At 43.2% G+C, this 18,508-nt stretch overlaps 1 long non-coding RNA gene across 1 annotated transcript in view; it reads left to right on the top strand.

Moving 5' to 3' along the window:
- Positions 1–18,508, top strand: part of LOC136306752 (uncharacterized) — an 81,238-nt gene that overhangs the window by 21,115 nt on the left and 41,615 nt on the right. Inside the window, exon 3 of the long non-coding RNA XR_010725675.1 lies at positions 4,061–4,266. This is a non-coding gene — a long non-coding RNA (uncharacterized lncRNA). The remainder of the gene's footprint in view (positions 1–4,060; positions 4,267–18,508) is intronic.

Genomic DNA, 18,508 nt, shown 5'->3' with positions numbered 1-18,508 from the left:
CCTGGAGGGCACAGACAGCGTCTTAATCATGGCATCCTCTGCTGGACCCAGCAGAGGCACTCCAGGGGAGGCATGTGATCAGTGTTTAATCATGAAATGCATGTTTACCCTACTATTCTACCACTCACCAGCTCTTCAGGTGCTCTTTGAAGACCCAACTGCATTTTCAAGGACTTAGTTTCATCTGTTTAGCGTCTCCTCACCTCCTGTTTAACATGTTGCTATTTTGCGCCTGAAATAAGAATGGAAACCCTTCAGTGTCTATCATTTCTGTATCCTTAGGTCAGGTGTTAAGAAAAATGTTGTTGAATGAATGACTTGCTTCTTTACACTGAGCTGTGTTTCATGTTGGCATCTAAGTCTCTTACTAGGGCACTAGGCCAGCTTCTCATTGCTTTGACAAGAGATAGGATGAGGTCTGCTGTTCTTCTGCGGCATTCTTCTAACATTTGTGATGGATAACTCTGTGTGTATTGATAGGAGAACAGACCCCTAACTTAAGATTCCTCTTTGTATCAGCCTTAGAAACAAAGTATAACCTGCCAAAATCACAAGAATAGGAGCCAAGGTTATTAATTTGTTCAGATAGTATTAATTTGTTCTGACAAGACATATAAGAACAATCATTAATTTAGTTTGTAAGTTTAATGAATGATTGGAAGTACCAAAATTCTAAGTAGGTCAATCAAAAGTTATGGTACAACTAACTTGCAGTTATACTGGAAAAGAGTGTCCAGACAGATGACTCTAGGCTGTTTGTTACTTTATGTAGAAAATATATAAGATACATAAAGTCCATCTGTTCTAAAGTGTGTTTCTTTATTGAATCTAAAGTGTATTTTTAAGTGTTGTTTTTAAAATGGATGAAAGCAAATAGTTCTTCATAGTGAGGTTTTCCTTAGAATATAAACTGGCCTATTATCTTAAAAATAATTTTGTAATAGCTTTAGATTTCCACAAAAGGTACAAAGATAGTACAGAGAGCTCACTTATACACCTTACCCAGCTTCCCTGATTGTTAACATCCCACATCACTATATAGTTGTTACATGTTAGAAATAAACATTGGTGCATTATTATCAACTAAATATAATACTTTATTCAGATTTCACTGGTTTTTCTCTAATGTCCTTTTATTTGTTCTGGGATCACATCTAGGACATCACATTACATTTAGTCACAATGTCTCCTTAGCCTCCTCTGGTGTGTGACAGTTTCTCAGACTTCCCTTGTCTTTGATGTCCTTGACAGTTTTCAAAGTTTTTTTACAAAATGTCCCTCAACTTGGATTTCTTCAACATTTTCTCATGCTTAGACTGAGATCACGGGTTTGGGGGAGGAAGACCACAGAGGTATAGTGCCATTTCCATTACATCATTTTAAGGTTTCATGCTATCGGCCTGACTCATCTTGTTGTTGTTAACCTTGATCGTCTGGCCAGGGTAGTCAGGCCACCGTGAAGTTACTTTTCCCTTCTCTTCTATACTCTACTATTTGGAAGCCAGTCACTATGTCTAGCCTACTCTAAAGAGTGTTTGGGGGAAAAAAGTTAAATTCTACCTCTTGGAGGGGAACGTATCCACATAAATTATTTGGAATTCTTCTGAGAGGGAGAGAGGTCTCTTCTCATTTATTTAATCATACATTTGCATCAATCAGTATGGAATTATGGATATTTATTTTATGCCTTGGGTTATAATCCAATATTTTATTGTACAAATTGTCCCATCTTTGGCCTTTGGGGCTCTTTTAGTTGGTCCCTGTGTCCCTTTGCTGTGCCAGTCATTTGGTTTTCTGAGCACTTCCTTATTTTATAGACGGGGGAATTGAGGCCAAAAGCGAAGGATGACTCTGACAGTGTCTCATAGCCTATTCATGGCTGACCCGGGAGAAGTCCAGAGCCCTTTCGCTGTATCCCATACCTCGTGGAATGTACTCACTGCAAGGGTTGAAAGTCCATGGTGGGTTTACAAAGCATTCTGAAGCCTCAACAAGTTATTCCTGCCATTCCTCTTTCAGAATTGACACATTTTCATTTCTCATGCACTGAGCTCTTCAGAGTGAGAAATACTTTCTTGTCTTTTTAACCAGGACAGAAGATTACAATAATTATTTTTCTTCAAGCTGATCATTTCATCCATCAGCTCAGCCATCACTGTGATTGGGGTAGAGTCTAAAGAAGAGTGGAGGAAGACATTTCACAGCTACGATAAATATCTGTTTTCTATGGCCTTTCTGTCAATTCCTAAGCGATGTGTCACCAAGAAGCCTTGAAGCTATATTTTGTCTACATAGACAAATGATTATAATGAGCAGTTTCAAAAACACTAAATTTCAGTGTGTGCATCTAAAGATGTACACGTGAATGTAACAGATGAACTTTTATGTGCAAAAAGTATTGCTGGGTTTTTTAGGGATATAAAAATTAAGAAGACATGATGTCTGTTTTCAAAGAGCTTATTACATAGTAGAGAAGGCATATATAGAAGCTTTAATCACAATAGAATAAAATAAACATCATAAAAATAAAACTATTGATATCGTACTAGAAAAAAAGAATAATCAAATTCAACTCAGAGGATCAGGGAAGACTTTCTAAAAGATTTGAACAGGATAAGCAAGGAATTGAAAAATGAGCAAAGGTCGCTTAATTTGGTTGTGAGCTGGTTAAATAAATTCCAGAAATATAGGGAGAAAGTAGCATCAGCATAGCAATATGTGTAGAAGCCAGATTTCGTGGGATTAAGGAATATTTGGGTGAAACAATGGAGGCCATGGACAGAGATATTTTGGAAAGCAAGAGGAAAGGGAGACAGTGATCAGCTAAGTGGGAAGGGTAAGAGATCAAGGGGCAGAGGGGACGAGGGAGGCAGTGAATAATTTGACCATTTCACCTGGCCGGATTGGGAAGCTAATCAAGCTGAACTGAAATAGATTATGGGATTGTGGGCTGTTATAAAGATCAAAGGCCAGTGGGATAAAAAAAGATAGGTAAATTGGGGAGATGGGAGATTACGGTCCTATAGGGTGAATTGAATTTCAGATTAAGGTCTTAGAATAGGGCAGTGGGTATGATAAAGAAAGCTGAGGTTTGACTATATTGAAAGGAGGCTGAGATGGAGTGAAGACAGTTTTCTGAGATTGAAGAGGAGGGGAGGCTATGATGGAGAATTCCAAGTGCAGAGGAAGATCCACAAATATTGATGGAGGACCAGTTGTGGAGGAAGACATGGAGCCTGGTTCTGAAGTAATTGGGGAGGATCCTCCCGGTCAATGAACAGCCATTTGGAGGGATGACAGACTGTGGGGAAATCAGATGGTCTTCACTGGAAAAGAGAAGAGCTTATTAAATGACGGTTTTGGAATATAGAACAGTCAGTGTGAGAGGTGTGTGAAGAAAGCATAGAGAATGCTTATTCACATTAGAAGGGAGATCTAGAAGTCATATTAAAGAAGTAGACTAAGTGGAATAAGGCAGTCAATAGCTTAAGTCCATCTGGACGGGGATGACAATGTTGGGGACAGGTGGAAGGAGAGGAAGAGGGATAACAGAAAGAGATTTAATAGGGGGTAGGGAGTTTTTAAAACGTCCAATTGGACTGCTGGCTGGATTACAGGTCTGTGTGAACCTTTAAGTGGTTCAAAAGCTAACTACCATAAGTAAATATAGCTCAAGTGTATCATATCATATAAATATTTTTGAATACAGAATGGAGCTGTTGTACACCAACGCCTGCAATCCTTACTTCAGATTGACTAATGACACCATGAACCTGAAAAGATCAGGAGAATTCTGTTTCTCTCTCTCTTAATGCAACAGATGTCACCATACATCAACATTGTTTTAAGAGTTGTAGTAGCTATATAAATAATTATGTGCCCTGGAGGAATCATTCTCACACTTCTTTTGGGTAATTTTTACTTTCTTTGAAGTCCTATAAAATTGTAAAGAACAAGTTCCCCTTTGCTTGGGTAACTGCCACGCCATCTTTAAAAAGTGCAGAGAAGTTCCCCCCAATCAGCCAATTTCTAAAATAAGTCCTTTTCTTCTGAATTGCAGAACCCTCCTCTAAGTGGACAAGGTGGTGCTCATGGAGTTGACACGACACAAGATCCGGCGTTGGATGCTTTGCACGTCAGACCAGCCTTCCCGTGCGTTAGAGCAGAGACTCGGCGATGCTCTTACCCTCCAACTTCATGTTTCTTCATTTGTAACATGGGAATGAAAACATCTTCCCCAGAGATTGCACATGAGGATGAAGTAAGGTAAGATACTTGAAAAACATCAACTCCGAGGGCTGGGTGCTGAGAGCTCCCCTGAGGAACTCATATGCACACCGAGGTTGAGACTCTGTGGTCTAGGCTTTGTCTGCATTCTCTTCTGGGTCTCTGGAATGTCCTGTAGGTTCTGTCACCAAGAACAAATCCGTGGTGCTGACTGAAAGGGAGAAGAGGGGAAGTCATGTGGGCCGCTGAGGGGACCAACTCACCGTGGGGATTTTAAGTGAGGACTCTGTAGGCTGTGGCCCTTGACACTCTGCTCCCAACTCCCTACTTGAGCTGCAGCAATCCACTCGCTGATCCTTCTTGAGAAAGGATACCAGTTCCTCATCATTATGGAGAGGTGAACCCTGCTTCAAGCCTCCAGTTTTCCTGGCAAGAGCAGGGCACAGGTTCTATTTATAGCGGGTCTTTGGACCAGAGCTCTGGCTTTGCCTCTGAACTGATTCTTTTACCCTGGTGATTGTAAGATCAGTTCTGATTCAGAGGTTAGGAAGGCAGTTTTCGAGTGGCCTTCTTACTCTTCTTTTAGGCTTTTCCTACTTCAAATATATATTTGTCTGGGAGTTGCACTTTTGTAGATGGCAAAGATGGCAAATTAGAAAATTAGCTTTAATTTTACTGATTAGATTTCTAAATAAGATTATCCTTTTCATAAAATTGTAGGACTGGATTAATTCAAAGAATACCTAGACATTTTTTTCAGCCTTCAAGGGTTACTCAAATCTTACCTCTCTCTTCTCCTCTTCCCTCCTCTCTTTGGTTGTCTCCTCCTCTCTCCTATTCTCCTCTTCTCTCCCCTTTTTTCTTCTTCTTTTTCTTTCTCTTCCCTCCCCTTCCTTTCCTCATTTAGCTATTATCTATCATGTGTATAACCATATAGCTGTAAGTCTGTCTATTCTATCTATCTATCTATCTATCTATCTATCTATCTATCTATCTATCTATCTAATCTATCATTCTATCATTCTATCTATCTGATCATCTGTCTGTCACATGTCTTTGTCTATCTGTTTTTATTTTGTTTTGACGGCCATAAGTACAAAGAGTTTTAAGAGAGCATTCATTATCTAAAGTCTCAAATATCACTGGAGTTTGTTGGAAATGTTATATGAAGGCAGGTCAGTTATATATATTTTGTATCATTTATTGGAATAATGGATAAGGAAGAAGAGGACTTTTCTGGAGTCCAAAAAGACACAATTCAGGTAATGGGGGGGAAATGGAGTATAAGAAACTTGTTGGTTAAAGGCTAGAATTTCAGGTGACAAAAACAAAACAAAAAAAACACAATGATAATCTCCTTTATCTCCCCAGAAGAGGAGAGTCTAGTAGCTCCAATTCCTCACCCGGCTTTATTTTCCTGTTGCCAAGAAATATCTGCCCTAAAGTAGACTATGGCACCTCCCACCTTTGGGAACATCCAGCAGCCCCACCACAGCTCGGGCAGTGACAACATTGCAATGACACCAGGGTGCTCCAGTGAGATGAGACAGCGCCTCCCCCGGCCCAGCCTGCGCTGCTCACTGATGACCTGTGCCCTAGGGAGAGACCCTCTTCTGTGTCCGAGGCCCAAACACCCCTGGGGAGACACAGGACTAAAGAACGACCCCAGACCTCCCAGCCAAAGACTCCGATGACACTGGTGACTCCCCTCCTCCAGTTCGAGGACGGCCCTCAGCACGCCCCACACCCCAGTTACCTCCCTCAGCATCAGCACTGTTGCTCATCTCGGCACAGCTTTCTGCCTTCCCTGACCTGCCTCTGGTCCTTTGCTTCCTGGTCATTCCATGTTCCTCCACTGCACTCCCTGGGGTGCCCGGTTGGCCATTAGCATGCTCCCCTACGTCTCATGTCTCACATTCGTCTCTGAGTGCTTGCTGCTCCTTCTCCCTCTGACCAACACCTGGCTGTCCCTCTCCCCAGAAGCTGTCTTTCCTTTCATCCCCTCATCTGCCTCAGGACCTGCAGGTCCAATAGGTCTTGGTTTCCATTTCTTTAAAATTCGGTGGAGAATCCTTGATCCACATCTCTCAGGGGGTTCTCCAGGGAATGTAATAATGCACTCTGTGGGGGCTCTTCCAGTGTCAGGCACTGTTCTGTTCCCCTGTGCATGGGTCACAGTCCCCCTCTCTCCCATGAGGCAGTGTCTTTGGTGCCCAGGCCAGCAGCCCAGCTTACACTCACTGTTACCGCCCCTCCATGGTCAGACCCGTCCCACTGCCACACTCTCCCTGCCCCTGCAGGCACCGGAGCTGGGGGTGCTTTCGGTGGATGGACCAGAAAGCCTTTGTTGAGCTGCGTGGATTCCTTTACGGCTGTACATGTATCAGACTGTAAGCCCCCAAAGGAGCAGAACCAAATTGCTCACTCGCATTCACGGGTCTAAATTCAGTGCAGTGAGCAGATCGGTTTATCTGCGTGACGATGATGAAGAGGCAGGCGCTGGAAGAAGTTTTTTTTTTTCTTCCAGTATCTCGAACGCCACCCCTGAATTTTATAGGCTCCCTCTTGGCACTTTCTGGATGGTCTCCTCTTTTTACACTTGCATAACCGATTCTCCCCGGAGTGAAGAGCAGGGGGAGAGGTAAAAGGGTCTGAAAACAAACGTACTGTAACACATTCACTTTGGCTACAAAAATAAAACAGCCCAAACCTAGTTTTTCTTTCAGTCTTTAAATCCAGATGGTAGTAAAATTTGACATTTCAATTCTGTTTGTGAAAGTCATTTTGTTTTTAAATCGGGAAGAACCGTGGAGCTAAAAATTGTCTGAAGGACTAGGAAGGCCTGGTGAGACCTCTCTAGGCATGTTATTAGTAAGGACCCAGCATTTTAAAAAGGGGTTGGAAGCAGCGGAGATGGAGTGGCACAGAACTGCATGCGTATGGCCCAGGGCCCGGCTCCCAGAGGAGTGCATCACCCAACCTAATCTGAAAAAGGCAGAGGATTGGCTTGAACAATGAAAGGAAAAGAGACATCTGGATGAAAATAAAGACTGTTTTGGTAGCCAAACTTAGTTAACTTTTTTTTATAGTTCTCTCTCTCTCTCTCTTTGGTTCATATTTCTCATTCCATAAGGTGGATTATCATTCTCCACAGTCTGTTCTGAAATTAAGACTCATATGTAAGGTTTTTTTTTTTTTTCATAAATCAACATCAAGATCCAGTTTAATTAATTAAACTTGAGTTTTAGGGGTCCATTGTGTTCAAAACCAGGCAGGAAGGCCCCCTTACAGAATACTTTATTGGCAAGTTTTACTTCTGACTGGGTCTGCTGTAGATTTACTCCTGGAAGAAATCGTAGAAACAAATCAGCATCTGTACGTGGTACACAGTGTTATCAGTTAATTTTCTTTGGCTAAAAGCGAAGAAAGCTTAATCCAAACAGATTTAGTAACAAAGGGGATTAAACTACTTTCAGAACTGACCTGCTGGAGGGGAGAGGGGCGAGGTTGATGCCGCTGTGAGAGCTCTCACGTGTTGAATGGTGAGGCTCTGCGTGCCCAGCTGCTTTGACCGCTGAGGAAAGATGCATCAATGAGCTACTTTCTCACCTTTTTCCAGGGAAGTGCACGCTCTCTGGAGATGGAGAGAACACATTCCTTCCAATACTCCCTTCCTTTTACTAACCACATTCTGTCCAAACTCAGACGAGAATGTTATTCCTGGCCCTGGGCTGAAGGACATTCTCTGTGTGTGCCTTGCTAGTGTAGACGTGAACTATGTCGTGTGTGCACGAGTGACAGTTACAGTTTCCTCCACGGGCTCTGGTTCGGTTCTCCTTCCCCTCGGAAGATCTCATCTCTGTTTTCTTCCACGTCTCCTCTTCCCCCATCCACAAATGCATCACACCTATGTGTGATGCCTGTACACATGCATGTGTGGATACACGATTGATAGTGACTATACTTATCAAAAGATAGGGCGTGTGCAGCAGCCAGTCAGAGTGGAAGCCAGCTGTAAACAACTGGTACAGTTGTCGTCGGATGGGATGGAAAGGCCGTGAAGAAGCTGAAACCACATTTTAGATGAGGAAGCCGACTTTCAGAGAGACACAGAACTGGGGGAGGGAGCCAGACAAGAGGGAGAGAAGATCAGAACTAGGTTGTGAGTGAGAGGGGGCGGGGGAGGGGAGGAAGAAGGAGAGAGGGTACTTCTATCCAAATTGTCTCTGGGTTTGGTGGCCTCCCACTCCCTCGAGGGCTGTCTGTATTTACATAATGCCTCTGAGATCCCGGTTTCCTTTATTATTGCTCCATTGATTCTTCCACTAAAACCACCTTCTTCCCTTTAACAGCTGCTTTGAGGGACTCTGTGAGTAGAAACGGAAGCTGATGAACTAAAATGGACGAGTCATGCTTTATACAGCATTCTGTAACTCGCTGTAGTAACTTGGTTATTCCGTGTCAGTGACAGACATCTGCCAGCCACTTCAGGAGACCGAACCACGTCACCACTTTGTACAACACGTGTGTCCGACATCTCTGGCTCTCACCCCTCACATCCTCTCGGCCCCAGTTTCATTCCACACGGGTGTTACCTTACATGTACCTGCATGTATTTCTCAGTCGCTGCCCTGAGGCTGCTCACACCCTGCGTGGGGAGCCCGCAGGGACCCACTCAGCACGGAGGCATGGGCAGAGTGGAAGTGTGAGGAGGTTAACCCACATGGGACAATCCTTGCCAACTGGTGATAAGAGCCAGTGGGTAAATGCTCCCTGATTCTCTCACGTGGGCTGACAATTGAGAGGAGTACCCAGTTCCTTAGAGCAGTGGTCCCCAACCCCCGGGCTGCGGACCGGTACTGGTCCTGTGGCCATTTGGTACCGGTCCGCAGAGAAAGAATAAATAACTTACATTATTTCCATTTTATTTATATTTAAGTCTGAACGATGTTTTATTTTTAAAAAATGACCAGATTCCCTCTGTTACATCCATCTAAGACTCACTCTTGACACTTGTCTCAGTCACGTGATACATTTATCCATCCCACCCTAAAGGCCGGTCTGTGAAAATATTTTCACATTAAACCAAATCGTAACCCAAAAAAGGTTGGGGACCACTGCCTTAGAGGACCTGGTTCCTTAGAGGCCCCCAGTCGGACCTCTGGTTTCCCGTAGTTTCTGGTTGGATGATGCACCTTGATATTATGTTTTCTTCTGCCCCGTACCATTCTTTCTGGCCCATCGCTCCCATTTCCTGGGGTCACTTCTCAGAATAAACTCCCTGCATGCAAGCCCTTGGCCTCTGCTTTCTGGAAGGAAGGCAGTCTCAGACAGGACTGCACTGCCTGGATGCATCCTTATTTACAAATTCTACCTTTGTTAACAGACTCTTAAGCTAATTCCCTCCCCATTGTTATAGATGGTGCTGTGCTGAACATTTTTATCAATACATCTTTGCATACTTGATGCTTATTTCCTTAGGGAAAAAATACTGCAAGTAGAATTGCTGAGTCTATTACTGATCAACAGGCACATGCACGCTTTACAAGGCTTTCGATACGCACCAGGGCAAAAACATTTGTCTTTAACAGTCTCGTATGCTTGTCAAAAAAATTAGCCCCTGGCCCTGGCCAGTTGGCTCAGCGGTGGAGCGTTGGCCTGGCGTGGGGGGGACCCGGGTTCGATTCCTGGCCAGGGCACATGGGAGAGGCGCCCATTTGCTTCTCCACCCCCACCCCCTCCTTCCTCTCTGTCTCTCTCTTCCCCTCCCGCAGCCAGGGCTGCGTTGGAGCGGGGATGGCCCGGGTGCTGGGGATGGCTCCTTGGCCTCTGCCCCAGGCACTGGAGTGGCTCTGGTCTCGGCAGAGCGACGCCCCAGAGGGGCAGAGTGTTGCCCCTGGTGGGCGTGCCGGGTGGATCCCCGGGCGCATGCGGGAGTCTGTCTGACTGTCTCTCCCGTTTCCAGCTTAAGGAAAAAAAAAAAAAAAAATTAGCCCCTGACCTGAGGACATAATCTATCTACAAAAAAAAAAAAAAAAAAAAAATCCATCGAAAGGACTGATTTTGTTTTGGAGGCTGGTTGCCTTCCTTAACTATAGACCAGCAACCCAGCTGTGACCGCGATAGAAAGACATGCCTCACTTGGTCCAAATCAGACTCAGTGCTGAGTTCTTGGAAGTAGCTTTGCCGACCACACTTTGCAGTGGAGATGAAGAGATGAAAGTTTATCTGAGAGGCTCACTTTTAATTATTTTCGCGTGATTGTGCTAGCCATAGTGCCGCTCAAGAGAGGTTTCAAACACACAAAGACCTTGAATTCAGCCTCTCCTACTGCAGCTTTTAAGCTTCCGACAACTAAAGTTTTCTGGAGAGAGAGAGAGAGAAAAAGAGGGGGCGGAGGGGCACCGACGATTTCAATGTCTCAGTATCGCCATCACTAAAGAAGTCGCAGGGAGTGCTAGGTCTTTCATCCTTGAAGATGTTGTCAGAAGTGACCCAAGGTAATGCTCTTCAGTTCCGCGTCCTCGCTGCAGGAATTCTCGCCTGCCGCCCACTGCAGTGAAAACGAAGCGGACCTTAGCAAGTAAACAGAGAAAATTGTGCTAAGTCTCGATCGCATGTCATATTAAATGCATTCTTAGGGTTACCTTACCTTGATTGTGTCCATGCACTCTAGAAATATTTACGTGTTACGCCGTGTGGGGAGGTTAACTTACAGTTGACAATAGATGGTGGTTGTGGGTTCCACGAAGGGGTGCTCCACAGATGCTTGGGGACAAGTACAAGCTATTCCCACAGAAAAGGAAATCCTGCTGGCAGTGTTTTGTTTGACAGCACTTGTCCCACCTACCTTGACCCATAAGAAAAATATTGGGCATTAGCGTCCTAGTCAAGGGTAAAAATATTTACAATCACATTGTTTCTATGAGAAAATTAGTGTCCATTTACTTTGTGTTGATTTAAAATAACTTTTTTTCCCCAGGAACTTAGCCCACCTATATGAAAGAATAGCTTCTCTCCTAAATCTTTTCTCTTTTTGTGTAAATGTAGGACATTTGGTCAAAATCAGTAAGGCAGTTTCCAGTGGCTTCTGATTAGGCTCCCTCCTGAGGAAGCTTGGCGGCCGGAAGACTGGGAGCTGGAAGAAACTGGAGGGGCAGCGTGGCATTCGGGGTTTGGAGGTAGGACGTGTGGAGCCACAGGGAGCTGGTGAGAATTGCACTCACGAGGGAAAGTCAGGATGTTTGAAACTATACTCTGTATGTTTTAGATTAAAAAAAAGGATTAGGGGAGAAACTGTTCAGAAATTGGCTGAGGCTTGAGCTGATGAAGGCTTGGGCTAATTAATGTGCTGGCTCTGGACGCAGCCAAAACCAGGGAGAAGAGGTCCAAGAGATGTCTGAAAGGACCGAGGATGCCGGGGAAGAACCGGTTAGAGGACTGTGACTTTGTGCCTCCGTGACTAAGACCTGTGGTTTTCCCACCTGTCTTCAGCATCTACATCAGGGCTTGGCACAGAGTAGGTGCTCCGTCAAGTATCTTTGCTGAAAGAACAAAGGGTGTATGCATCACCCAAGAGGAGATGAACTCACCCATGTGACTGTCTCGAGTGAATTCCCCAGTTGCTATTTGCAAACTGCCCCGCTGAGACTCAAGGCAGACATTTCCCCGCCGTGTGTTGGCCTTCCCTGCCGCCCGCAGACCTGATCTGGCAGATTTGTTTCATGGCAGGTGCATCCTGTTAGCTCTTCCTCATCCTCCAGGAGTGAATTTTAGCCTCCACAGCAGGTGATGTTTCTGAGACTCTTCCCTTGTCTTTGGAGCGACACATGACTTGCTGACGGATCCGGCTCCCAGTTTATGTCCTCCGTGAAGAGACAAGGAGAAGCACATTGCAGTAGCATTTACCTGCTTTCTGGGGGGTGTGGAACCTGGGAGGAGAGAGCTGACTTGCAGGGAGGAAAGCCTAAGGGGCCAGGGTTTCTATGCATCAAATCCCTCTTTAGGAAGACTAATAGAATTCAGGGCTGGCTTAGAGTCCCGGTCTTTGAGGAAACGGAAGGAGAAGAATCCAAAACAGTGTGATGGCAAGAGTCTAAACAGGAATCAAAGAAAACTCAAGGCCCTGGCGGGTAACTCAGTTGACAGAGCTTCGGCCCAGCATGCAGACATCCTGGGTGCAATTCCAGGTCAGGGCACACAGGAGAAGTGCCCATCTGCTTCTCATCCCCTCCCTCTCCCTCTCCCGCAGCCAGTGGCTCAGCTGGTTTGAGCGTCGGCCCTGGATGATGAAGGAGGTTCAGTTGGTCCAGTGCATCAGTATCAGGCACTAAAAATAGCTCGGTTGATTCCAGCAGGGACCAGGCCAGGAGGATCCTGGTCAGGGCGCATTGTGGGAGTCTGTCTCACTATCTTCCCTCCTCTCACATTAAAAAGAAAGAAAGGGGCCCTGGCCGGTTGGCTCAGCGGTAGAGCGTCGGCCTGGCGTGCGGGAGTCCTGGGTTCAATTCCTGGCCAGGGCATACAGGAGAAGCACCCATCTGCTTCTCCACCCTTCCCCCTCTCCTTCCTCTCTGTCTCTCTCTTCCCCTCCCGCAGCCAAGGCTCCATTGGAGCAAAGTTGGTCCGGGCACTGAGGATGGCTCTATGGCCTCTGCCTCAGGTGCTAGAATGGCTCTGGTTGCAACAGAGCGACGCCCCAGATGGGCAGCATTGCCCCCTGGTGGGAGTGCCGGGTGGATCCCGGTCGGGCGCATGCGGGAGTCTGTCTGACTGCCTCCCGTTTCTAACTTCAGAAAAATACAAAAAAAAAAAAAGAAAGGGAGGAAGAAAGAAAACTCACATGACAGCAGGCAAGAATCACCTTTCATGGGTCTCATTTTCTTCATCTGTGATAAAAGAGAGACTTGGGAGAGGTATTCTCTAACTATAGACCCAAATCAGCCTGTCTGTCCTACAGTTAGTGACTATAACCCACATATTTACACACCCAGTGGACTTCCCCCTAAGCCACGGCGTTCCAGGACATAGAGGCTGTGTTAGCCTTTTTTTTTTTAGAGAGGAGAGACAGAGGAGAGAGAGACGGGGGAGGAGCTGGAAGCATCAACTCCCATATGTGCCTTGACCAGGCAAGCCCAGGGTTTCGAACCGGCGACCTCAGCATTTCCAGGTCTACGCTTTATCCACTGCGCCACCACAGGTCAGGCGTGTTAGCCTTTTTGACTGTAGTCTGTCACCTGGAACCACCTTCTTAACTAATGCCAGGTGGACACATAGTCCTGTCATAAAGCATTCAAGAGTAAGCAGGTGTCCTGTTAGATGGCATCTCCCTCTTGCTGTTAGAAAAAGTCTGAGCTCTCATATTTCTGATGCAGGAGATTGATTGACAGATCATTGCCTGTTCTGTTTTTAAAAGTCTACGGCATCATTTTCCTCTCTGAGAAAATTCACAAATAAATTCAGATAGGATTGGTGACCTCAGATGTCTATCTATTTATCAAACTTGGATGTGGAGTTGAACAAGGAAGGCATAACTTTACATTGACAATGTAAGTACTGGCTATAAATTACAGGTCAAGATTGAACAGAGCTGCAGAGCCTGAGAAAAACTTTTAACCGTTGCTTATAAATGCGATGATGTTAACGCCCTTAAAAAAGACGCTTTTAAAAACGAGAACAGTACATAAATATTTAGAGGTCCCAGTGCCCAAAGGGAAGTATTACTCCTTTTTGTTGATGTTTTAGAGGCTTGGATCATTGTCTGGAATTAGTAACTATCTAATCTGGGCATGTATGCCATTCCAATGGATTCATTCAAATCAAGAGACTAACCAAGACTTCCAGATCCACAGCTTGTTTCTTTCTTTTTTTTTTTTTTTTTAGATAAATCATAAAATTATTTTATTTGCTTTACTGAGACTATCATGATATAATTTATGGAAATAGGTAATTCCTATGCTAGGATTCATGTAGAATTTTTTTATAAATAAATTTTTTATTTTAATGGGGTGACATCAATAAATCAGGGTACATATATTCAAAGAAAACATTTCCAGGTTATCTTGTCATTTAGTTATGTTGCATACCCATCACCCAAAGAGAGATCGTCCTCCATCACCCTCTATCCAGTTCTCTCTGTACCCCTCCCCCTCCCCCTCTCCCTCCTTCCCTCCCCCCACCCCCCGTATCCTCCCCACGTCTGTCCATGTCACTTTTTTTTTTATATAATTTTATTTTTTTAATGGGGTGACATCAATAAAGCAGGATACATATATTCAAAGATAACAAGTTCAGGTTATCTTGTCTTTCAATTATGTTGCATACCCATCACCCAAAGTCAGATTGTCCTCTGTCATCTTCTATCTAGTTTTCTTTGTGCCCCTCCCCCTGCCCCTTTCCCTCTCCCTTTCCCCCTTCCCCCCGTAACCACCACACTCTTATCAATGCCTCTTAGTTTCACTTTTATGTCCCACCTACGTATGGAATAATGCAGTTCCTGTTTTTTTCTGATTTACTTATTTCACTTTGTATAATGTTATCAAGATCCCACCATTTGGCTGTAAATGATCCAATGTCATCATTTCTTATGGCTGAGTAGTATTCCATAGTGTATATGTGCCACATCTTCTTTATCCAGTCATCTATTGACGGGTTTTTGGTTGTTTCCATGTCCTGGCCACTGTGAACAATGCTGAAATGAACATGGGGCTGCATGTGTCTTTACGTATCAATGTTTCTGAGTTTTGGGGTATATACCCAGTAGAGAGATTGCTGGGTCATAAGGTAGTTCTATTTTCAGTTTTTTGAGGAACCACCATACTTTCTTCCATAATGGTTATACTACTTGACATTCCCACCAACAGTGTATGAGGGTTCCTTTTTCTCCACAGCCTCTCCAACATTTGCTATTTATTACCTGTCTTGTTAATAATAGCTAATCGATCAGGTGTGAGGTGGTATCTCATTGCAGTTTTGATTTGCATTTCTCTAATAGCTAAAGAAGATGAGCATCTTTTCATATATCTGTTGGGCATTTGTACTTCTTCCTGGGAGAAGTGTCTGTTCATGTCTTCTTCCCATTTTTTTATTGGATTGTTTGCTTGTTTGTTGTTGAGTTTTATGAGTTCTTTGTATATTTTGGATATTAGGCCCTTATCTGAGCTGGTGTTTAAAAATATTATTTCCCATTTAGTTGGCTTTCTGTTTATTTTGTTATCAGTTTTTCTTGCTGAGCAAAAACTTCTTAGTCTGATGTAGTCCCATTCATTAATTTTTGCCTTCACTTCTCTTGCCATTGGAGTCAAATTCATAAAATGCTCTTTAAAACCCAGGTCCATGAGTTTAGTACCTATGTCTTCTTCTATGTACTTTATTGTTTTAGGTCTTATGTTTAGATCTTTGATCCATTTTGAGTTAATTTTAGTACAGGGGGACAAACTGTAGTCGAGTTTCCTTCTTTTGCATGTGGCTTTCCAGTTTTCCCAGCACCATTTATTGAAGAGGCTTTCTTTTCTCCATTGTGTGTTGTTGGCCCCTTTATCAAAAATTATTTGACTATATATATGTGGTTTTATTTCTGGACTTTCTATTCTGTTCCATTGGTCTGAGTGTCTACTTTTCTGCCAATACCATGCTGTTTTGATTGTCGTGGCCCTATAATATAGTTTGAAGTCAGGTATTGTAATGCCCCCAGCTTCATTCTTTTTCTTTAGGATTGCTTTGGCTATTCAGGGTTTTTTATAGTTCCATATAAATCTGATGATTTTTTGTTCTATTTCTTTAAAAAATGTCATTGGAATTTTGATGGGAATTGCATTAAATTTGTATATTGCTTTGGGTAATATGGCCATCTTGATTATATTTATTCTTCCTAACCAAGAACAAGGTATATTCTTCCATCTCATTATATCTTTTTCGATTTCTCTTAACAATGGTTTATAGTTTTCATTATATAAGTCCTTTACATTCTTTGTTATGTTTATTCCTAAGTATTTTATTTTTTTTGTTGCAATTGTGAACGGGATTATTCTTTTGAGTTCGTTCTCAGTTGTTTCATTGTTGGCATATAGAAAGGCTATTGACTTCTGTATGTTAATTTTGTATCCTGCGACCTTACTGTATTGGCTTATTGTTTCTAGTAGTCTTTTTGTGGATTCTTTGGGGTTTTCGATGTATAGGATCATATCATCTGCAAAAAGTGATACCTTTACTTCTTCTTTTCCGATATGAATGCCTTTTATTTCTTTGTCTTGTCTGATTGCTCTGGCTTGAACCTCTAGTACCACATTAAATAAGAGTGGAGAGAGTGGACAACCCTGTCTTGTTCCTGATTTAAGGGGGAAAACCTTCAGTTTAGTGCCATTTAATATGATGTTAGCTGATGGTTTATCATATATGGCCTTTATCATGTTGAGATATTTTCCTTCTATACCCATTTTGTTGAGAGTCTTAAACATAAAATTGTGTTGTATTTTATTGAAAGCCTTTTCTGCGTCTATTGATAAGATCATGTGGTTTTTTTTTTTTTTGTATTTTTCTGAAGCTGGAAACGGGGAGAGACAGTCAGACAGACTCCCACATGCGCCCGACCGGGATCCACCCGGCACGTCCACCAGGGGCGACGCTCTGCCCACCAGGGGGTGATGCTCTGCCCCTCCGGGGCGTTGTTCTGCGGCGACCAGAGCCACTCTAGCACCTGGGGCAGAGGCCAAGCAGCCATCCCCAGCGCCTGGGCCATCTTTGCTCCAATGGAGCCTCACTGAGGGAGGGGAAGAGAGAGACAGAGAGGAAGGAGGGGGGGGTGGAGAAGCAAATGGGCACTTCTCCTATGTGTCCTGGCCGGGAATTAAACCCGGGTCCCCCGCACGCCAGGCCAACGCTTTACCGCTGAGCCAACCGGCCAGGGCCAAGATCATGTGGTTTTTGTTCTTTGTTTTGTTGATATGGTGTATTACGTTAACCGTTTTACGTATGTTGAACCATCCTTGAGATTCTGGGATGAATCCCACTTGATCATGATGTATTATTTTTTTAATATGTTGTTGTATTCGATTTGCTAGTATTTTGTTTAGTATTTTAGCATCAGTATTCATTAGAGATATTGGTCTGTAGTTTTCTTTTTTTGTGCCATCTTTGCCTGGTTTTGGTATGAGGGTTATGTTGGCCTCATAAAATGTGTTTGGAAGCATTGCTTCTTCTTCAATTTTTTGGAAGACTTTCAGTAGAATAGAAACCAAGTTTTCTTTGAATGTTTGATAAAATTCGCTAGTATAGCCGTCAGGGCCTGGACTTTTATTTTTGGGGAGGTTTAATGGTTTTTTCTATTTCTTCTCTACTAATAGGTCTGTTTAGGCTTTCTGCTTCTTCTTGACTCAGTCTAGGAAGGTTGTATGGTACCAGGAATTTATCCATTTCTTCTAGATTGTTGAATTTAGTGGCATAAAGTTTTTCATAGTATTCTACAATAATTCTTTGTATATCTACGGTGTCCGTGGTGATTTCTCCCCCTTCATTTTTGATTTTGTTTATATGAGTTCTTTCTCTTTTTTCCTTGGTAAGTCTTGCCAAGGGTTTGTCAATTTTGTTGATCTTTTCAAAGAACCAGCTCTTTGTTCTATTAATTTTTTCTATAGTTTTACTGTTCTCTATTTCATTTATTTCTGCTCTGATTTTTATTATCTCCTTTCTTCGGCTGGTTTTGGGTTGTCTTTGTTCTTCTTTTTCTAGTTCCTTAAGGTGTGAAGTTAAGTGGTTCACTTGGGCTCTCTCTTGTTTGTTCATATATGCCTGAAGTGATATGAACTTCCCTCTTATCACTGCTTTTGCTGCATCCCATAGATTCTGATATGTCGTATTGTCATTTTCATTAGTCTGTATATATCTTTTGATCTCTGCACTTATTTCTTCTTTGACCCATTCATTTTTTTAAAGTATGTTGTTTAGTTTCCACATTTTTGTGGGATTTTTTTCTTCTTTTTTGCAGTTGAATTCTAGTTTCAAGGCTTTATGATCAGAAAATATGCTTGGTACAACTTTGATTTTTCTGAATTTGTTGATGTTGTTTTTGTGGCCCAACATATGGTCAATTCTTGAGAATGATCCATGTACACTGGAGAAAAAAGTATACTCAGTCACTTTTGGATGAAATGTCCTATAGATGTCTGTCATATCCAGGTGCTCTAGTGTTTTGTTTAAGGCCACTATATCTTTATTGATTCTCTGTTTGGATGACCGATCTAGAGCCGTCAGCGGTGTATTGAGGTCTCCAAGTATGATTGTATTT

The sequence above is a fragment of the Saccopteryx bilineata genome, chromosome 1 (genome assembly GCF_036850765.1).
Source record: "Saccopteryx bilineata isolate mSacBil1 chromosome 1, mSacBil1_pri_phased_curated, whole genome shotgun sequence".
Lineage (NCBI taxonomy): Eukaryota > Metazoa > Chordata > Mammalia > Chiroptera > Emballonuridae > Saccopteryx > Saccopteryx bilineata.
The sequence above is the reverse complement of the archived record's forward strand: the minus strand, read 5'-3'. Positions and strand labels throughout refer to the sequence as shown.